The sequence below is a fragment of the Mauremys mutica genome, unplaced genomic scaffold (genome assembly GCF_020497125.1).
Source record: "Mauremys mutica isolate MM-2020 ecotype Southern unplaced genomic scaffold, ASM2049712v1 Super-Scaffold_100100, whole genome shotgun sequence".
In the NCBI taxonomy this organism is placed as follows: Eukaryota; Metazoa; Chordata; order Testudines; family Geoemydidae; genus Mauremys; species Mauremys mutica.
Window position 1 is genome coordinate 634,848 of NW_025423267.1, and position 22,429 is coordinate 657,276.

General features: G+C 49.5%; 2 non-coding genes and 1 pseudogene across 2 annotated transcripts; all 3 read left to right on the forward strand.

Annotated features, from left to right (window-relative positions):
- The first annotated feature begins 1,520 nt into the window (after positions 1-1,520).
- Positions 1,521-1,699, forward strand: LOC123359052 (annotated as a pseudogene).
- A 3,092-nt stretch (positions 1,700-4,791) lies between these two features.
- LOC123359046 lies at positions 4,792-5,008 on the forward strand. Its single transcript, XR_006575814.1, has one exon. It is a non-coding gene; the product is annotated as a small nucleolar RNA U3 (small nucleolar RNA).
- A 2,679-nt stretch (positions 5,009-7,687) lies between these two features.
- On the forward strand, positions 7,688-7,760 carry TRNAK-UUU. Its single transcript has one exon. It is a non-coding gene; the product is annotated as a tRNA-Lys (tRNA).
- The last annotated feature ends 14,669 nt before the right edge of the window (positions 7,761-22,429 follow it).

Below are 22,429 nucleotides of genomic sequence, written 5' to 3' on the forward strand. Positions count from 1 at the left end.
TTGCTGTCTCCTGGATACACCGTGCCCGGCGTTGAGGAATTGTGCTGAGAGCAGCAATTGAACCAAATCCTGCTGCTCGGCCTCTGCTTTGCAGCATTTAAATGGTTGAGGTCAGGGCCGCCCAGAGGATTCCGGGGGCCTGGGGTCTTCGGCGGCGGGGGGCCCCACTTTGGCGGTAAGTCGGCAGCGGGGGGCCTTCCGTTCCGGGACCCGCTGCCAAAGTGCCCCAAAGACCCACGGCGGGGACCCCCCTCTGCCGAATTACTGCCGAAGCGGGACCCGCCGCCGAAGTGCAGCCCCCACCGCGGGTCTTCGGGGCACTTCGGCGGTGGGTCCCGGAACAGAAGGACCCCCCCCGCCGCCGAATTACCGCCGAAGATCTGGCTGCACTCCGGCGGCGGGTCCCGCTTCAGCGGTAATTCAGTGGCGGGGGGTCCTTCTATCCCGGAGAGGAAGGACCCCCCATCAGCGAAGACCGGGAGCGAAGAAGCTCCGGGGGCCCGGGCCCCGCGAGAGTTTTCTGGGGCCCCCGGAGCGAGTGAAGGACCCTGCTCCAGGGGCCCCGAAAAACTCTTGTGGGGGCCCCTGCGGGACCCGGAGCCTGGGGCAAATTGCCCCACTTGCCCCCCCCGCTCTGCGCGGCCCTGGTTGCGGTTGCACTAGTAGGATGTAGGGGCACCGAGTTTCCACTATGCTGGGGGGCTGCCCACCCTCAGGCTCCTCCCAGGCCCCGCCCCCACCTCACCCCACCCCCCCTTTCCCCAAGGCCCCACTCCCGCGTTCAACTCCTCTCCCTCCCCCCCTGTCAGCGGGCAGGAGGCGCTGGGGGAGGGCGTGGAGGGGGTGGGGGCTGCTGCTGGGCACTAATGACCCATCTGGTTTTCCCCCGGGGATGCTCCAGTCTCGAAGCAGCCAGAGGCGGCGCCTGCCCCCGGTCACGTGACACGCGAAGTCTCTAGTGCCGAGGAACCGGAGGGAAGCAGCTGCAGCCCCGGGCGGGCAGAGCTGCGCCGGGCCGGGCTCCGCCTGCGGGGAAACGGGCGCGGCACCGGCACGTGGCAGAGCAGAGCCTGTGAGAGGCGGGGCCGGTTCGGGCAGTAACAGCAAGAGGGTTTGATTGGTCGGTAGGAGCTCCGCATGCTAATCAGGAGGCGTGTTTCTGTAAATAGCGACATAACCATCTTCTAATGGCCAGGGGGCTAAAGCTGTCTCGAGTGTGCTTCATGACATGGGGACCTGGCTTTAGATTTGTGTCCTTTACTTCGCTGGGGGTGAAACCCGCTGTATGAAAACACTCACTGTGGGGTAAAAGCGTGTGCGCATTACTGTGGGTTTGTAGCCGAATAAAACTGTATTTTCAGGGTTTGTTTCTAAAATTTGTGATTAAGAAGTGTAGGCTCTTTGAGCGCAGATGGGGTGAGTAGTCTCTTGGCCTATCCAAGGTCATGATCAAGTGTCTTGATGTTTTTGGTCTTTTGGCCTCAAGATGCAAACCTGGTCTGTGCCTTGGGAACCTGGAGATAAAAATTATCTAAGTTGAAAGTGTCTGTTTTAGTTAACCAGCAGGGAAGTTATACTGTTTCTTTTAAGTGTGAAGCAAGCACCCAGTATTGTTTTAATGGAGCTGTTCTTTGCTATTGATGACTTTTCCTGTTTTCTTTTGGGGAAGCCAGCAGAGGGAGAACACGGACTGAGTGGTTAAACTTTGCAAAGCAAATTGAAAAATATGTTTTTGGGTTTTTCTGTTGCATGAATCTGTTTACAATTTTTGCTGATAGTCTGTTTAATGGCAAAACTTAAATTTGTTTTGATAGGATTTGGAAGAGAAGTAAACCTAGTGTGCAATTGGTGTTTTAAAGATTTCTAGTTCAGTACTTACTAAAAACATTTTTAATATTCCTTTATGCTGCTATATCTTTTTCTCTTGTAATCTGTGTCAGAATTTAGGTAGGGTCCGGTGTCTGCACGTGCTCTTCCTTTTCCACTTTCTTCTCTGCTTTTCTTTTCTTCCCTTCCCATTTTTTGGGAACCCCTATTTTTACTCCTACTGCTCTGGCAGGGGGTAGGCAGTTTGCTCTTGGCCCCAAGCCCATCAGACAATCCACCCCGGATCTGAGAGTTGCTGTCTCCTGGCCCTATAGTGGGTAGAGGGTGGAATGGGGAGAAAAGCGGCTCACACAGAGCCCCTGCCATTGGGGAGAATGGAGGACCTTGCTATGGGTGGAATCAAACACACACAACCCCTGCCATGGAGAAAGACTGGGGAACCCTGCAATGGGTGGAGGAGACAATGAAGGGCATGGGGGGGAGGGGTTTACATGAGGGATTTGCATCTGTCAACATCTCCCATGCCCCACTGGGTGTTTTCCTTCCCATCTTATTTCTTCTCTTTTCTGTTACTCTCTTTTTTCTGTCCGAGGTAAATTAAAAATCCACACCCCTGAGAGACGTAGCTGAGCTGACCTAAACCCTCCTACAGTAACTCCTCACTTAAAGTCGTCCTGGTTAACGTTTCGTTATGTTGCTGATCAATTAGGGAAAATGCTTATTTAAAGTTGTGCAATGCTCCCTTCTAATGTTGTTTGGCAGCCGCCTGCTTTGTCTCCTGCTTTCACAAAGAGCAGCCCGTTGCAGCTAGCTGGTGGGGGCTTGGAACCAGGATGGACCAGCAGCCCCCTATCAGCTACCCCACTCCCCTAAGTTCCCTGTGCAGCAGCTGCCTGCAGTTCAGCTGTGTCTCCCTGCCATGTGCTGCTCCTGCCCTCTGCCTTGGAGCTGCTCCCCAAGACTCCTGCTTGCTGGGGGAGGGGCTAATGTCAGGGTGTCCCCCTATCTCCTGCTCCTGCACCCCGCTTACCCCATCTTCCATAGAGCAGGGCTCAGGAGGGAGAGAGCTTGCAGCAGCTGGGGTCTCAGCAAGCTGAGCTAATCATCATCACTGTGTATCAGTATTAAATTGTTTGTTTAAAAACTTATACTGTGTGTGTGTATATATACACACACACAGTCTTTTGTCTGGTGAAAAAAATTTCCCTGGAACCTAACCCCCTCGTTTACATTAATTCTTATGGGGAAATTGGATTCGCTTAACATCGTTTTGCTTAAAGTGGCATTTTTCAGGAACATAACTACAAGGTTAAGTGAGGAGTTACTGTATAGACTGCTAGTTGGAAAAGCGAGAGAGGAGAGCACAGACTGAGTGCTTAGATTTTGTATACTGAATAAAAGAAGGAGTTTTTGTAGTGTACCAGAAATCTAGTTATGAGGAAGGTTAGATATAATAGCTTTATTTAGAAACTTGTATAGCGCTTAGGTGCAGATAGTCTGGTTTTCTTTTAGCTGGGGTGGGTTTTGAGTAAATCATGAGTCTGCTTGGTTTCTTTCATAATCTGAAGTGGATTGAGCATCTAAATCCTTCTACTCCTCCCCCCTCCCTCCCCAAATGCGAAGGGGAACAGCCTCAACCTTTTGTCTTATTCTGCTTTGTAGCAGAAAGATGCTCTATGTAAATAGTCATGATCCATTTAGGTTAATTCTTATGCTGAATGGCGGGTAGGAGAGGGTATAAATCATTGGAGACTCTTGCCCCACTCCCTGTGTGGCCTGTGTTTTTCTTTGTTTTAAAATGAGACTGTCTAGTTTTTATGTAAATATATTTGGGTGGTTTCATTCATATTTATATTGCTATGAATTTCATGTGCTCTTGTCTCACAGCAGACATGGGGGAAAAAGCCTGTGGCAATGGACTTTGCAAAATTATAGACTAGTGATTCTCAACCTGTGGCCTAATCAGCAGCTGCGGCCGATGTGGCATCCTCAGGGCCATACAGGTAGTATATAGTGTGTGGATTCTGCTCAGATAACACAGAGAAAGTTGCCTATGCAGCTCACAATGGTAGGGTCAGACCAGAAGATATCTTCTTTCCAAGTGGGAATTGTGCAGCTGTGTTGCTACTGTCTACTAGCACTGAAATGGTTCCGAATGCCTTGGTTCAAGTGGCACCAGTTCTAAAAGTACGGGTGATTTAGTGCTGTGGTTCTCAAACAGGGGTATCCAATGGTCTTCCAGGGGGTACATCAACTCATCTAGATATTTGCCTAGTTTTACAACAGGCTACATAGAAAGCACTAGCAAATTCGTAACAAATTAAAATTCATACATTGATTTGTTTATACTGTTCTCTATACTATACACTGAAATGTAAGTACAATACTTATATTCAAGTGATTTATTTTTATAAATATTGCATCTGATTATGTAAGCCAGTAGTTTTTAAGTGAGGTAAAACTTGGGGGTATGCAAGAGAAATCAGACTCCTGAAAGGGGTACAGGTGTCTCTAAAGGTTGAGAGCCACTGATTTAGTGCAGGTACCACCGGTAACATAGAACCCTGCAAAAACTTCTAGTGCAGATGAATTTGAGAGCAAGCCAGAGAGAAACAGCTGTGGAGCATGCTAGAAAGGGCTGACCTGTCCAGATTGTCTGTGCCTGACAGGCTGTCATGTGGTACGGAAGAGCCTGTGAGAGGTATGGCAAAGCAAGAGGGTTTGATTAGTTGCTAGGAGCTCCACATGCTAATCAGGAGGTGTGTTTCTGTAAATAGCGACATAAACATCTTCTAATGGACAGTGTTCTAAAGCTGTCTCAATTGTGCTTAATGAAATGGGAACCTGGTTTTAGATTTTTGGTCTTTAATTCTCTGGGGGTGAAACCCGTTGTATGAAAACATTCACCGTGGGAAGAAAGCTTGCGCACATTAGCCTGGGTGTGTAGCTGAGCACAGCTTTGTTAAGACTATACTTTCAGGGATCATTTCTATAGTTTGTAACTAGAGAAGTGTGGTTGAAAGTGTCTGACCTTGCTAACCACGATGAGGAGTTAAAGTGTTCTCTTTTGAGCATGAAGTGAGTGGATAGTGGTGCTTTAATGCATCTGCTATCTGCTATTGATGAGTGTTCTTGCTTTCCTTTTGGGAAGCTGAGAGGAAGAGAACACAGACTGAGTGGTTAGTCCTTATAAAACAAGTTTAAAAATAAATGTTTTGGGTTTTTTTTCTGTTATCTGAATTTATTTAAAGCTTTTGTGCAGTTCTGTTTAGTGGCAAGTCTTAGTTTGTTTTGATAGAATTTAGAAGAAAAGTAAAGGTAGTGTGAAAATGGTATTTTAAACATTTCTAATTCAATACTTACTGAAAGATTTTTTTAAATTTCTTTATGCTGCTCTTTCTTTTTTTTTGTAATCTATTTCAGAATTTAGGTAGGGTCCTGTGTCTGCATGTTCTCTTCCTTTTCCACTTGCCTCTCTGCTTCTCTCTTCTTCCCTTCCCATTTTTTGGGAAGCCCCTATTTTTACTTCTGCTCTGGCAGGGGGTACGCAGTTTGCTCTTGGCCCCAAGCACATCAGACAATCCACACAGGATCTGACAGCTGCTGTCTCTTGGCCGTATAGTGGGTAGAGAGTTCTAAAGCTGTCTCAAGGTATGTCTACACTATGGGATTATTCCGATTTTACAGAAACCGGTTTTTGGAAACAGATTATATAAAGTCAAGTGAACGTGGCCACACTAAGCACATTAATTTGGCAGTGTGCGTCCATGTACTGAGGCTAGTATCAATTTCCGGAGCATTGCACTGTGGGTAGCTATCCCATAATTCCTGCAGTCTCACCCACCCATTGGAATTCTGGGTTGAGATACCAGTGCATGATGAGGCAAAAACAGTGTCATGGGTGATTCTGAGTAAATGTCGTCAGTCAATCCTCCCTCCGTGAAAGCAACGGCAGACAATCATTTTGTGCCCTTTTCCCTGGATTGCCCGGGCAGATGCCATAGCACGGCAATCATGGAGCCCGTTCAGCCTTTTTTTCACCATCACTGTATGTCTACTGGATGGTGCTGACAGACATGGTACTGCAGTGCTACACAGTAGTATCCTCTTGCCTTTTGCAAATTAGCAAAGATAGTTGCTAGGCGCACTGTACTGTCTGCTGCTTTGTAAATTGATAATGATAGTTACAAGTTATACTGTATGTATATGCCGTCCAATACCAAAATGCTAACATCCCCCTACAACCTGTATGTTACCCCCAATGACACAATAACTGATGCTTCAAACACTTTGTATGGTTTATTTTTAAATATTCTCTAATAAAGTTTGTCAGTTGCTGTCATGGGTGCTCTTGGCCAGCCTCAGTGAGGTCAGCTGGGGGCGCATGGACAAAAATGGGAATGACTCCCCAGGTCATTCCCTTCTTTAAGTTTTGTCTAATGGAGAGTCAGTCCTGTCTAGACTATCAGGCAAGCCAATTAAAGACCCAGACAGGCAAATGGTGGCTCCAGGTCAGAGCCCCAGACTTCCAGCAGAAATGATGAGCTGCATGCCATTCTAGGCGGTGCCCCTGCAACAACCCCACCCATTGCTTCCCTTCTCTCCCACCTCTCCTGGACTACCGTTATCCCCCATTTGTGTGATGAAGTAATAAAGAATGCATGAATTTGAAACAACAGACTTTATTGCCTCTGCAAGTAGAGCTCAAAGTGGGGAAGGGAGGGCAGTCTCCAGCTACTATGATATTCCAGGCAGGACTGAATCTCCAGGAGACAAAGCTTAAAGAAGAGAATGACCTGGGAGTCATTCCCGTTTTTGCCCTGGCATCCCCGGCCGACCTCACCGAGGCCAGCCAGGAGCACTCACGGGACAACGATGACAGATACCAGTCCTACTGTACCTCTGCCGTCCAGAAGGGAAGGGGATGCTGCTGCACCGCGTCTGCCAGCAGCATCCAGTAGACATACGTTGACATTGAAAAAAGGCGAGAAACATTTTTTTTCCATTTGCTTTCGGGTGGGGGGGGGAGCACATATACCCTGAACCACCCGCGACAATATTTTTGACCCTTCAGGCTTTGGGAACTCAGCCAAGAATTCAAATGGTTTTCGGAGAGTGCGGGAACTGTGGGACAGCTACAGACGTCAGTCGCCCCTCCCTCCGTGAGCGTCCATTTCATTCTTTGGCTTTCTGGTACGCTTATCTCAGCTCCTTAAGTTTCAGCACTGTGTTGAGTCCCTGTTGTGGCCTCTGTCTATCATGGCCTTGGAGATTTTTTCAAATGCTTTGGCATTTTGTCTTTTGGAACGGAGTTCTGATAGAACAGATTCATCTCCCCATACAGAGATCAGCTTCAGTATCTCCCGTACGGTCCATGCTGGAGCTCTTTTTTGATTCTGGGACTGCATGGTCACCTGTGCTGATCGGCGCTCCATGCTGGGCAAACAGGAAATGAAATTCAAAAGTTCGCGGGGCTTTTCCAGTAAACCTGGCCAATGCATCTGAGTTCAGATTGCTGTCCAGAGCGGTCACAATGGTGCACTGTGGGATGGCGCCTGGAGGCCAATACCATTGAATTGTGGCCACACTAACCCTAATCCGACATGGCAATACCGATTTCAGCACTACTCCCATCGTCGGGGAGGAGTACAGATACCGGTATTAAGAGCCCTTTATATCGATATAAAGAGCTTCGTTGTGTGGATTGGTGCAGGGTTAATGTGATTTAACGCTGCTAAATTTGATATAAACTCGTAGTGTTGACTGGACCAGAGAGAGCAGCAGGTTTCCCCTGTTGTTTACCGCTCTTGTTTTCTTGACTAGTTTCTCCTCTGCACCAACTTGGTCTTGTTCTTTGTGAGCCTGGCTAGCTCAGTTGGCAGAGCATCAGACTTTTAATCTGAGGGTCCAGGGTTCAAGTCCCTGGTCAGGTGATAAACTACTCCCCAAGATCTTACACTCTCTTGCTGGAGTCCTCTTTGATGTTACTGTTTCTCTTCAGGATTTTCCCTTTCCTCAGAAGGGCCTTTTTGTGTGTGGGTTTGAAGGGGCAACTTCCTGACAGCCCCTCTGTCCTTGCAGCCTGGAGGAATAAAGGCCTCTGGGCATAGAGCATGTTCCTTCCCTGCACACACACACACACACAGACAAACACACAGAATATCCCTAAGGAATTAGAATCACCTGCTGCCTTCCCCTGTCCTGCTGGATCCCCAAATGAAGATGCTCTTCAGCCCAAACCCATGTCCCCTCTTTTCCCAGTGCCCCTCAGTCCCAACCCTCAGTCCCTCCTATGCTCACTGCTCCTCACTCCCAACCAGAGCCTGCTCCTCTTCACCCTTCTCCTCTGTCCCAACCCACAGCCCCCTCCTATTCCCAGTGCCCCTCAATCCCAACCCACAGGCCCCCCCATTCCCAGTGCCCCTCAATCCCAACCCACGGCTCCCTCCTTCCCTCCAGCAGCAGGTGCTTCAGACCCCCTCAGGAAGATTTTCTTGCAAGGTTTCGTGTACGAGGCTGCATGTGGATTTTACAGTATGTTGGAAATATGTTGGGTTGCTTGCCGAAATGATCACTTGTGGCTGGTGTTGGATTCCCAACCTCCATGTTATAGGGGCAGGAGAAATAAAGGGTTGTTATCCTTGTTGTGTGAATCGAGGGCAGCACAACTGTGCTTGGCAGACCCCGATGGAGGGACTCTCCCTCAATTCAATAGCACTTGCTAGGCAGGGGACATGGGTTCCAAAGCCAAGTGGGCTGGGGCCTGGGTCCCAATACTAAAATGTAGGTGTCAGACCAACGTTAGGACAGGGTGGCTGTAGAGGGATGAGTGAGTCCCTAGACAACATAGTGAGTACGGGGCCTTCTTAGTTTCCCCCTTCTCCACCCAGGATGGCAGGTGAACTGTACAGAGGCATCTCTGGGCTTGCACTGACTAAGGACAACAGCTGTGAGTGGGGTGCAGGGGTGGGGGGGCTCATGTTAAAGGACTTTTGGTTGCTGGACTTACGAACTGTAGGGAGAAGGACACTGCCCAGCTTATCTGGGGGGTGGGTCTTTCCCTCGTGGTTTATGTTTATGTGTTGGGGCTGCTGACATGACTTCTGCTAACCCTGGGCTTACACTGCAGTGTAGACATACCCTGAGAGGGCATCTATACTGTGATAAAATCCCTGTAGCCCGGCTGGCCTGGATGATCTGATTTGGGCTCTTGGGGCTCAGACTGGAGCCCAGGCTCGGAGACCCTCACCCCTCATGGTGTCTTGTCATCTGGCGACAAAACTGCCCTGTTTTGCTGACAAAATAAAACCACCTCGACAAGAGGCCTAGAGCTTTGTGCAGCAAACTTAAAGCGACAAATTGTCAGTGTAAATGCTGCTGGTCATTATATCACCATAACTGGCCTCCACCAGTATCCCACCATGCCTGCTGTGAACTCACCTGCCCTGCATTCCTGCTACAGAGCCATGGGCCCCTCCCCTTTCATCGCTCAGCGAAGTTCTGACAGCTGAGCCTGCTGCTCTGCTCCGGCAGCCAGGAGCAAATCACTGCCGTAGATGCTGCTCTCTCCTGCCCTGCGAACACAGAGCAGGGTGGCGGGAACTTCCTTACAGTGGGGGGGGGGCACTGGCATCAGAACTGTGGTGCCACCATGGCACCCCTTCCCTAAGGTCCCACACTCACTCCACCCCTTCTCCCTGAGGCCCCCAACCCCACACCACCCCTTCTACCTGTTGCCTCGTCCTACCCCTGCCCCAAGGCCACCCCCACAGAACCCCTCTTCCCCCCAAGACTCCACTCTGTCCACCCTTCGGTCGTTCATCCTTACGGCTTGTAAAAAGTGGTGGGGGCCATGGTCCTCTAAACCCCCGTGACCCAGCACCCCTGACACCGAGCCAGGCAGGTAGCAGCATGTGTGTGTTTGACAGAGACTGCTGTGCTGTGCTGAGCCAGTGAGGGAAGCGGGGGCTGATATCGGTGCTGTCCCCCTCCCCCTGCCTCAGGACTGGTTGCTTCTAGCAGCTGTCAGAACTTAGAGACAGCGCGCCGACACACTCACTCTTCTCTAACACACACACTCCCTCTCCCCCCACACACACAGTCTCTGCCCCATCACACACACTTCAGGTGAAAAGCGGCTGTCAATGTAGTAGGATGTGATGCTGTACCAGCCTATGAGACATTGCAAACCCTTCCCAAATCACCCTGCAGCCAGTTGCACAGTGGGATAGCTACCCACAGTGCACTGCTCTCTGTGGCGATCCAAGAGTTGCTAGCGTGGATGTGCTCTGGTGACACAAGCTGCATAGTGTGGTTATGCAACAGCAGTTTAATTAAAATGCTTTAAGTAAAGCTGCATAACTCTGTTGTGTAGACACAGCCTGAGAGTGAGACAAGACCTAGCTCCTGTTGACACCAAGGATGCTCAGCCACTGAAACTATATTGTTAAATTTAAAGAACCGCAAGTTCCTCCATAGTTGACAGGACTCAACCCCGAGCAGGGAGCCACCAATGGATTTCTAATCTATCACCTTAATCACTCAGCCACAATTACTTGCTTTATGCAGTTTTCTCACTACATTCTAGTTCTGATCTCACTGAGTGATCATTTCCAATTGTTTAACCAGACCAGCTTCCACACCACACTCACTGCTGTGCGTGTGTCCATGGCTGAACAGCAAGAATTCCTGCCCATTTCCCTTCTGGCTGGAGTATGATGAGAATATGTTTGTGGTTAATGACGTTGCTGAGGATTGTTGTCCCTTTCCTGCCTTGATTAATCCTGCCTTAATTCAGACAGTCCCTTTCCCGCCATATCCCCAGCACATCAGTGATTGCGATAGCAGGGGGCAGGTTTTCTCTGGGGTACTGAAATTTGCCAGGGGATTGGTGGCTCCTTTCTTTCCTCACCCTGGAGTAAACTCAGCTTTTTATTCCATCCCTGATGTTTCATGGAATAACAACAGCAGCATGAAGAAAGAGGTGGGCACAGCGGGTCTTGGGGGGGAGCAGAGAGGTGCAAGCGGTGGGGTGGGCTGGGCTGGGCTGGGCAGGGGAGGGGACAGAGAGGCGTGAGTGGCAGGCAGGATGGGTGTCACGGGAGGGGCAGAGAGGTGTGGGTGGTGGGCAGACCTTGGGGCAGAGGGTGTAGAGGCACGAGCAGCAGGCAAGGAGGTCGCAGGGGAGGAGAGGAAGGAGCAAGAGGTGGACTAGCTCCTAGTGAGCTTCCAGTGCTCATGCCCAGCCTCCCCACATGGAGTCATGGGCCACCTATGACTTGGGGAGGGGCTTCGCTAACCAAGCCCCTCCCCAAGCTCTGTTGATGGGAGAAGCCCTCCTGTTGACACAGCGCTATCTGCACCGGGGCTGGGTTGATAGAACTGCATTGCTTGGGGAAGTGTAAATTTTTTGCACCCCTAAGTAATGTAGTTACACTGACCTAATTTTGCAGCACAGACCTGTCCAAAGAATCACACACACACCTTGGGAGCAAAACTTCACCTGCTCCTCTGCTTTACAGAATCCAAACACGAGCAAAGCTTGTCAGGCCCCTGTCGGGGTGGGCAGAGAGTCAGGTGTGGGCAGACAGGCGGCTTTAAATAACAGCAGGCACCATGGCTTATCTGGTTAAAGCACCTATTTTGTAAACAGGAGATCCTGGGTTCAACTCCCAGTGGTGCCTTGGGGAGCAGCTTTTGGGGCACCTGGCATTGGCTACTGTCAGAAAACAAGATGCAGAGCTAGGTGGACCAATGGTCTATCCCAGTGTGGCTATTTCTATGGTTTAAATTACACTGACAGGCACTGATAACAGAGTTACAGAAAGTTTGGGAGTTAAGAGCAGGCAGACTAAGGGAGAAATGCCATGAGTCCAGGGTAATACTTCACTGCGGTTTTACCATTTCCACTTGATAAACTCCCTGCCAACCTTCTGGGCTCCTAGAGCAGGGGACTGAGCCTGAGCTGAGACACATACACTGCAACTTTATCCAGACCAAGCTGCAAGATCCTGATTAATATGACATGGGCCAGCCCTGGGTGTTACATTGTACTGGAGACGTAGCCTAATGTTATGTCTACACTGTGATTAAAACACCCAGGGCACCTGTCTCAAATCCCAGGTCAGCTGACTCAGGCTTATGGGGGTTGGGCTGCAAGACTATAAAATTACAGTGCAGACAAATGGGCTTGAGCCCAACCTCTGAGACCCCACGAGGGGTGAGGGTTTCTGAACCCAGGCTTCAGTGTGAACACAAATATCTGCACCACAGTTTTTAGCCCCACAGCTTTAGCTCCATGAGCCCAGGTCAGATGACCCAGGCCAGTCCTGCTGCCATCTTTATCCCAGGAGAGATGGACTCTAAGGGTACGTCTCCATTGCAATGGAAGCCCAGGTGTGGCACGCTGTGCTCAAAGCAGCACCTGCAAGCCCCATATTCACCATTCTCATATAATGATGCCATGGTTTGTACAAAGTCTGCCTGGTGAGGTGTCATTTCAAAAGTCTTGATCTGTTGAACATTAATATCGGGTTGGATTGTGTGTGCTCGCATTGGTTGGGAAGTTATGAAGTTTTGCTCTGTGTGCGTTACTGAGATATGTTATGAGGTTGGGAAATGCCCCCCACCAGCCTTTCAGGTGCGCCAATGGAGGAGCCAGACTCACTGCTGGCCCATTGAAGGTATCCACACTCCCAAGGACTATCCCAGGAATCGTGTACAACGCAGGCTTCTCCGAGATACCACAGAGACAATGGACACTGCTGGACTCACATGGTAGCAAAGGAGCTTCCTAGCAAGTTGGAAGAAACTATGAAAGAAGGGAAGAGACATCGTGACTTGGCCTCTCTCCCCCACAACTCAATACCTGTAAACACATCTGGAGGACAAACACTGAACTGAGATAAATCAGAAGAGAATAATAATAATAATAAATTCAAATCAAAGTCCCCAAAGAGATTAGTATGGGTGTTTCAGCGGAAAATTTTCAGTCTGGGGGATTTTGTTTTCTCAGTCAGACCTTGCCAAGGGAAGCAGGGAGAAAATGTTTGAGTTGCCTCCTTCAGAACAGCTTGGCCTAGACACTAGCTCTGGTTCACTGTTCTGGCCTTTATTTATTTTAATTATTTGGGAAGGTCCCAGGGTGTTTGGGGTAGATTATGAGGATGTTCCCTTTTGAGATTAAAAACTAAGAAATACAGGACTAGAGAATTTTTTTTAAAAGAAATCTGGGATTTAGACATTTAATTTAAAGCAAGTTTCTGAGAAGGTTTTTGTTTGCAAGAAGCAGCATTGCTGGGTCTGTTATTGTACCAAAGGGGGAGATGGTTGTCTATAAAGGAGGAGTAAAGACTAAAAGCACCCAATGAGAAGGGGAGTTGAACCCATACAGACAGAGTACAACAGATTAGTAGTGCATTACCTTAACCACTCAGCCAGTGCATTTGAACTGGTAGGAAATGGACAGGAGGAGAAATCTAAGGCCAGCAGAGATAGGGCCAATAAGGTGTTTTTAAATACTTAGTGGAAGCAGGGGCTGAATGAGCTCCCCCCTCACATCTAGTGAGGAGCTGGGGGAAAGACTTCAGGAACAGACCGTGTTTGCACAGACACACCTACTCTGCCTAGCTATGCAGCATGATGGAGCCACTTTCCCAAAATGACCAGTTTTGGCTGGTGGCGGATTACAAATCACTTTAGGATTGAGTGGAATGAAATGTTATTATCCTTTCTGTACGAGTGAAGGGCAGCAGAACATACCTAGTCCCTCCTGATGGAAGGGTGGGTGGGTGAGGAATAGCTTTTATTGGACTGCATAGAAGTGATTGAGAACGTCTCCCTAAACCAGTGATTTCCCAAACATTTCACACTGTGCCCTCTTAGCCATGGCTAAGGCCCCCCGGAAGCCGCGGTCGAGAACCAGGGCTGGGAGTGGGGCTGTGGCTTGCTGGGGAGAGGGGTGCAGACACAGGTAAGGGGGTCGCGGCTGGGCCGGGGGCTCAGGCTCAGGCTGAGGGTGGGGTGGGCGAAGAGCTGGGACAGAGTGGGGCTGAGTGGTGCTCCCTCCCTGCCCTCCATGGGGGCTGACTCGGGCCCTGAGGTGCCCCCATGAACATTCCCCTGTGCCCCCCTAGGAGGCATGCCCCACATTTTGGGAATCACTCCCCTAAACTGACCCCTAGTCACTAAGCAGGGGCTAGTGATGCCAAAGCCCAGGGACAGGGAGCTTTGCCAGAGTGGAGCCTGCAGGTCACATGCTGGGGGGCTGACCCAGGCTCAGTGCTCTGGAACAGCTCTGAACCAAACCCAGGCAGAGTCCTCATCAGTGTGACACCGCCCAGGGGACGCTGTCACTGCGGGAAACCTCCTGGCCTTCAGCACCTCCTGGGACTGACCTTGGAGCTTTCAGCCCCCCTGTTCCATGCCAGGAGCTTCCTGTAGTGAGTCACCTTAGCAGGACACCTGGGAAAGCCTTACACCCCCCCACCCCGCAAAGGAGTCCTGCACCCCCAACTTCCACAATCACCAGTGACTCTCAGCCAGCGCTGTACAACAGAAGGTTTATTAGTGGTCTGGAATCCAGCCTGGGAAAGTTCTGTGTTAGCACAGGAAGCAGGAAAATTCAGCAAAGTCCATCTTGGGGAGACCCCGGACTCAGAGCCTGGGCTCTCCCCTGGAGTCCCCAAACCAGCAGACTCCTTGCTCCCAACAGCCCAACACAGCCAGGCCCTTTGCCCCTCTTCTGTCCTTTGTTCTGTTTCCCTGGCAACCTGCTCATCTGGCCTCCAGCTCTTTCTTTGTTCTCTGAAGGACGTAAATCACACTGTGTAGAGGTCAAGCAGAGGAGTTTATTACACACAGCGCTGGCGGAGTGTCACCTGGCTTATTAGGCTCAGAGGCACTGTCAGTCAATTGATTACAACAGAATATATAGATTTTCCATGGGCGGGGGAAAGTGACGGGATAGGCAGCTCCGCACCCCAGCTTAGGTTTTGCAGCAAGACAAGATAGCACAGTAGCCAATGGTTAAGAGGTTACATAATGTCTCCGCTCATGGTCTCAAGTTAGCAAGTTAACATTTAATGAATACTTTGATAAAATGTTATTAATATAAAATATGTATGTTGAATTCTGATTTGGGGTCCACAGGAATGGAGCAACTCCTTTGATTGTCCAACAGGTACATTACTAGGGGTTAAAGCAAAGAAACGGTGAAAGTATATGGCAATAAAGATTGTTTTTTGTGTGTCTAAAGGCAAGGCATTGATTCCTGGGAAGGGAGGTGGAAGGATGCCATATCTTATACTGACATGTGCCAACTTCTCATAAACTCAAGGTTGGATCTGTGGGAAGAACATCTCCCTACAGAAGAGACTAACACAATAGGAAAAGTTTCAGAGTAGCAGCCGTGTTATTCTGTATCTGCAAAAAGAACAGGAGTACTTGTGGCACCTTAAAGACTAACAAATTTATTTTAGCATGAGCTTTCGTGAGCTACAGCTCACTTCTTCGGATGCAATAGGAAAAGGGATTCTTTGTTCAATCTGCAACTTTGAATAAGACACAATTATTTAGTTCTTAGCTCCAACACCTGGCAATTTGCTGACTAGGCCTATCTTAGCAAGCAAGGCTTTCTGTTTATCCAGCTTTCTCTTAGCTAATCACGATGTGTTAGGCATCTGGTCTCTTGACCATACTCTGAACTTTGGGTCTGGAAAAGAGCTGGCATAATCCATAGACCAGGTTGTTATATAAACTGCACATGGAATTGAACCCTTCACATACAGTAATGGCAAAGTTCTTGGTTCAGGCTTGTAGCAATGATGGAAGAAACTGCAGGTTGAAATCAAGACTCTGGAGTACATCCACAGTTGGGATGGGTCATCAGTCCTTTTTAGAGAGCTTCAGTTTGTAGCAAAGTCCCTGCAGAGGTATGAAGCAGGATTGAAGACAAGATGGAGATGAGGCATGAGCATTTTATAGTCTCTTGCCATGTGGTCTTCGCTTTCTTTGTCCCAAGGACACTTTATCCAGCATGTGACATAGAAAAACCTTAAAGTTCTGTCCATAGGCAGGTCCCTGCATACCTTGCTGAGGCACAAGGTGTATCTGCCTTCTCTCAATGGGTCGATTGTATAGCTCATGGTCCTTAATGGGCCATCAAGCAGGCTAGGCAGAACTGACACCAACTTGTCTGGCTGGGGTGTTCCCCGGAAGCATAGCACAAGTTTGAAATATGGGCAGCATTGAGCCAATATTTATAACGTCAACTACAAAAATTGATACACATCTAGAGATAGCATAATTCTAATCAGCCAATCAAAACCTCTCCATAGACCCCTTTCACGACAGCTCTTGTGTCATCCAGAGGGCCTGTGATATGCAGGGGGTCAGATTAGATGCTCTAATGGTCTCTTCTGGCCATAAAGTCGACTAATTTCTGAAAAACTGAGTGTAGCATTGGGAGCAGCGTCTGATGTTTTACTGTCAAGCCGGCTTGCTTCCTAGAATGAACGCTTCTTGAGTGGGGTGATCCACAGGGAGTAGCTCAAACCTCCAAAGTGCCTGGCCAGGGGCAGGACATTAGCCCAGCAAGGGAGGGGTGTGGCAGTGACATCACAAAGGCCTTTTGCAGGACCTCAGACTATTGGTCAAAGGTGGTGGGGAGGTGGTGACCTCACAGAAAGATGCTGACATCAGCCAGGCAGGACAGGGGCGAGGGGCCAGGGAAACCTCAGAGACCCCTGTGGCTTTGCTTCAGCAAGTCTCCTTCTCCAGGTCTCTCTTTGAGGACTGAGAGAGTATTCGGGTTCACGGACATGAGCGCCAGGAGGAACCTCTTTCGAGTTTTCTCCTTCCCTTTTAGTGATTTTACTAGAAAACAGCCGTCCCTGTTTAGAAGGTAAGAGCCTCCTCGAGGTTTGAAACCTGTTCGGTCTGATCCATCCGGTGACAGTTGAATTCTAGGCATGGAAAACACGAGCTTAAGGAGGCAGAATTTTATTCCGCACCTGGGATTTTGTCCCTTAGAACCACTGGGGATTATTGTTTGTCCTTTTTGTTTCACCTTTTCCTGCATCCCTCCCCCCCTCCTTTCTCTTCTTCTCTTGCTTCTTTTGTCCTTTCTCCTGTTCCCCTCCCAACACCAGGAGGGGTGTGTGTGTGTGTGTGTGTGTGTGTGTGTGTGTTGTTTGGTGTGTGTGGAGTGGCAGCTCCCACTGTGGGAGGTCCACCCAAAAATGTGGGGCTGAAATAGTGCTCGGGCAGTGATCCCACCGGTGACCTGGGCCATCCTTTGGGCTCTCTGGTGAGAACCCTCAGCCTCCCATCCTCAGTCTCTACCCTGATTGGCTGAGCAGGGGGTTATTGACAGGGAGGAGACTCAGGTCCTTGTTGTTCTCTTTTAAGACCAAGTAAATAAGTCAGAACCAGTCATATGTTTGACAAATTTTGCTGCTTCGCTGTATTAATGGTCTCTGAGCAGTTCATGATTCTCTCTAACATTGCAGTTCTCCTAAAATACATGCTGAATAATTACTGGGCACTGTTGTTGGTCTGGAGCTCATCCGAGAGCACTTTACTCAAGTCATTCAATGTTTGAAATTCAAGATCTGATGGTTAGTTTGAAAATCAAGGCTCTTGGGTCCTATTTCCAACTCTGCCCCTGGCTGGCTGTGTGACCTAAGACAAGTCAATTCTCCTTTCTCAGCCTTAGCTTCTCCCTCTTTCAAGTAGGGATAATAATGATCTGCTCCTAGCTACCTCACAGTGGGTGGAGGATGAGGATCCATTGGAGAGTGTCACTAGGAATAGTGCATAATATGAGGTGTCCTATCACATTTACTCAGAGCAGATTATGACATATTAGAATAGCTGAAATAGTCTATTTGATTTTTGTTTTGAAATTGTTAAGAGCAGCAACTACTTAGCTCTGACTGAAGCATCTTATCTAATGTTTGTGGTCTAAGTGTCTCCCCTCTGTGTGTGACGAGACAATTTAACACACTGTGACAAACAGGAGATGCTTTTGTTTTGCAACAAAATATTTGTGCAAAGAACTTTCATCCCACTTGTTTTGATTTCGAGAAACATACTGGTTTAGTCTGAAGGGGATTTTCTGACATTGAACAGGTGCAGTGTGTCCCGTGACACCCGCCCGCTATACGCCGGCCCCTGCAGAGGGCGCCATTGCTGCAGCTGGTTCTGCTGGAGCCTTGTGGTTGCCCTCGTTCAGCCAGGAACAAGCCTCAGGTGAGCTGCAAAGAATCCTGTCCAACCACGTCTGGCAGCCACCATCATGTAGCCAGAAGTCCGCACACCTGCCGGGGAAACAAACCAGCCACCAGAAAGTGGTCCATTGTCTCACGCGGTGCCAGAGCCTGACACAGCACCCATGGGCAACCTTTGCTCTGCACACGCCGGCCGTGCACACGCCGGCCAGTTCCCATGAAAGATGTCACTTCACGTCTCGGTACTTAAAAGGTACCTGTGCCACTGGCAGATACTTTAAGGCTCCCGGCAGTGAGTTCTGGGGACAGTTGCTCACTTTCACTGAATGTAACTGTATGTGCAGCTCTGTGCAGTCACATTTGATAGAAGTTTGGTAATTAAATTATACAAGAGGGTCAGGTAAAGTGGCTACAACCACCACTATGTTTTGTCCTGTGAAGCCTTTACAGCCATTCTGAGGGGAAATGGGCCCTTTGCCCACAGAAATGGTCTATAGGGGACTGCTCCAGGCAGCAGGTGGAGAGATAATCTCATCAAAATGATTTGACTCCTGGGTAATGTAAGCAAAATCACTAAAGGAATGTCCAGGGTTTCTATTGGCACTTAACTCGGCTGCCCCTGGCTGGCTCTGGTTGTACAAGATGGACGTGTAATCGGGCTTCAGTTGTGTAAAAAAGAGTAATCACAGTGCAAGGGATGTTAGACAAAAGAGAACTTTGTGTGTGATGATGTAAGGTTTTAAGGGCCTAAACTGACACTCATGGTTTGTAAAACTCTTGTTTTGAAGGTTTAAGATGAATTGGTTTGGTTCTGCTTTTTTGGGATTTTTATATAATGCCTCTGAAAATCCATTTGAATCATTCCAAGTGGCAAAACTGCCAGACACCTTTTGCCAGACACAGGTAACTAGTGTTGTTTGGGTTTGGTATTTAGCATTTAACCCTTAAGGTACCTCACTACTCTATAAAGTTCAAGACCAAAGTTATGGCTGTAGTAAGGGGCAGCCAGAACCAGAAGGATGAAGAAAGAAACATTGGTTGGACAGACGGACGGATGGACAAACCGAATAATTAAGCCTCTGTTTAAAAAAATCCACAAAAACGCTTAAAAACATTAAAAGGAAAAAAGGGGCAAAATGTTTCCCCGTTTACCAAAATACCTCAGCCTAGCTCTGCCCTTGGGGTTTGGGGGTGGGGGCACTGATAGCAGGGTTCGCCTAGGGCGCCAGGTGCTGGCAGCTAGTCTAGGGCTGCTCCTGCCCAGAGGCCTTTATTCCTCCAGCCTGCAAGGACAGAGGGGGTGTCAGGAAGTTGCCCCTTCAATCCCACTCACAAAACCCCTTCTGAGGAAAGGCAAAATCCTGAAGAGAAAAAGTGACATCAAGAAGGACTCCAGAGACAGAGCATTTTAAGACCTTGGGGAATAGTTGAGTGTCTGACCAGGGACTTGAACCCTGGACCCTCAGATTAAAAGTCTGATGGGCTGCCAACTGAGCTAGCCAGGCTCACAGAGAGAGTAAGTCAGTTCATGCAGAGGAGAAACTATGGAAGAAAAAGAGCAGGAAACAATAGAGGAAACCTGCTGGTCTCTCTCTCTCTCTTCCCAGCCCTGGCCCTGGCCTGCTCCTCCCGCCAGCGCCCTGAGGCATTTTGCCAGCACCATGCCCCAGTCAGCTCCTCCCTCCCCAAACGCTGGCAGGCCCAGCTCAGGAACCTGGCCGCTCTTACAGCCGCCTCTTCCACCCTGACCAATAGGGAGGAGGATTGAGTCTCCCTCCCTCAGGCCTGTGCCTCAGCATTCCTAAGGAAAGACCAACCCCGCCAAAGTGACTTTGGGCCAGTAGGTCAACCAAGAGGGCGGCCTCCTGTGCCTGGCTGCAGCCCAGCTGCAGAACGCCGAGTAAACCCAGAAGACAGCCCCCTTGGTTGACCTACTGGCCCAAAGTCATGTTGGCCATGTTGGTCTTTCCCCAGGAATGCTGAAGGGCGGGCCTGGGTGGGGGTGTGTGCGCAATGTCACACCCTCCTCCTGAACTTACTGCCAGAGGCTTGGACACTGTCCATGGTAGAGGCGGTACACCTAAAATCCCTGCTTGTCTCTGGTCAAACCCCCTTTCAGTACCTTTAAATGTATGATGTCCTACATGGGTGGTCTAGCAAGGTATAGGGTTCCTGGTCCCCGGCTGCCTGAAAACATGTTGGGGTGTGGTATTGCTAACAGAGTGCAGACAGCAATATCTGTTAACGTGTAGGTGTCTTGGCATTTAGCCACCAATGGCATAAGGCAGTGTGCCTCAGTTTCCCCTCCCACACAGCATCGTAGGCCTGTTATGCTTTTGCTGCTGTGCCAAGCTTCCAGCCTGTTTACAGGTATGAGATGAAAAGAAACAATTCTTGTGGGACTGTCTTGTCACCATCCCTAGCATGTATAAAAGTTTTTTTTTCCCCACAAAACAGGTATGTCCCACATCTTTAAAGCGTTTACCACTAGTATTAACTCCTTGGGCTTGATGACGTAGCAAAAGACCCCCAGATTAACAGCAAATCTACGGCGGACAGGTTTTGTTCACACAATTTAGCTTGTTTAGTGTCTATTACATTTCCCAATTCCTTTGTGTACCCTCGTAAGTGCTCTGATGCAGATTGTTCTGCCTCTTTGGAGAAGGTTTTAAATTCAGGCATGTGTTTGAGGTGTTGGCAAGGAAGGGTGCACTGCAACCATGCCTGCCCTTGGCCCAAATCACACATTCCTTCAAAGCTTGTCATGTCTTTTCCCCTCACCCACGTATCTAACAAATCTCTCATTTCATTTACATAAGCCACATTACTGAATCCAGATCCCCTCTTAAGACTCCTGAATTTAACCCTGTAGGTTTCAGGTGTAATCTGAAACTGTTTTAAAACTAGTTCCTTACATTTACCATAGTTTGTAGCATCATCAATAGGCATCTCATTCAATATGTCCATAGCTCTTCCAGTCAATTTGGCTACCAATATGACCATTTTTTGATCACCAGAGATTTCACAGAGGTGCAGAGTCTCTCAAAGGTGATGAAATATTCAGCAATATCACTGGATTCATCATACTGTGGACATAGTCACTCCCATTTGTGGATTTTTGGGGAAGTGGAGCCAGCTGCTGGAAGGTTTTGTCTCTTCCACTCCATAACAGCCAGTCCATGCTTCTGGGCCTCAGTTTGGGCCTCTATTTCTCTGTCTCTTAACTCCAGGGCTCTTGTGTGAGCAGCTCCCTCCCTGGCTGCCTCTGCTTCCATAGCCCTTCTGTGCACAGGTGCCTCTGCTTCTTTGAGCTTCAATTGAAACTCCCGGTCCTTTGCCTTCTCTTCTGCTTCCAGTCTGGCCAGCTCTAGTTAAGTAGCTGCCTCTCTGGTAGTCATTTTCCTCCTTTCTTGTGCTGAGACACCCCCTCTGCAGTTCACTGAAACTGGGATGCACTCAGCTCAGGGGGCTTCTTAGTTAACAGAGACTTTCCCAGCGCCCAGTGTTCAGCCTTTCTGGGCAGCAACTTGCAACCTGTGCAGTTCCAGCTTCTTCTGCTCTTCACTCTTCATTAGTTTGCTTATTTTTCTTTCCCTATTTCCCTTACCCGAAAGGAGCAAACAGAAAATCATAAACCAGTAACCACTTTGTCTGTTCTCTAGCCACCACACCCAACTCACTACCAGTCTCTCAAAGCAATCAGCTGTGAGTCTGGAGGTCAGGACTGGGATAGCAAGGGCTGCGGGTCAGGAGTGAGGGGCACCGTCAGAGCTGGAGGGAGCCCAGGGGCCTGCGAGTCGGGAGTGAGGGGCACCGGTAGGGCTGGGGGAAGCCGAGGGGCTGCGGGTCGGGAGTGAGGGGCACCAGCAGAGCTATGAGTCTGGAGGTCAGGACTGTGATAGCAGGGGCTGCAGGTCGGGAGTGAGGGGCACCAGCAGAGCTGTGAATCTGGAGGTCAGGACTGGGATAGCAGGTGTAGCGGGTCGGGCGTGAGGGTCACCAGCAGTGCAGTGACTGGGGAGCTCAGCGGGAGCCCAGGGGGCTGCAAGTAGGGAGTGAGGGGCACCAGCAGAGCTGTGAGTCTGGAGGTCAGGACTTGGATAGCAGGGGCTGCGGGTCGGGAGTGAGGGGCACCGGTAGATCTGAGGGAAGCCCAGGGGGCTGCAGGTTGGGAGTGAGAGGCACCAGCCACGCAGTGACTGGGGAGCAAAGTGGGGAGCCAAGGGGGCTGCGGGTCAGGAGTGAGGGGCACCGCTATAGCTGGGGGGAACCCAGGGGGCTGCGGGTCGGGAGTGAGGGGCACCAGCAGACCTGTGAGTCTGGAAGTCAGGGCTGGGATAGCAGGGGCCGCAGGTCGGGAGTGAGGAGCACCA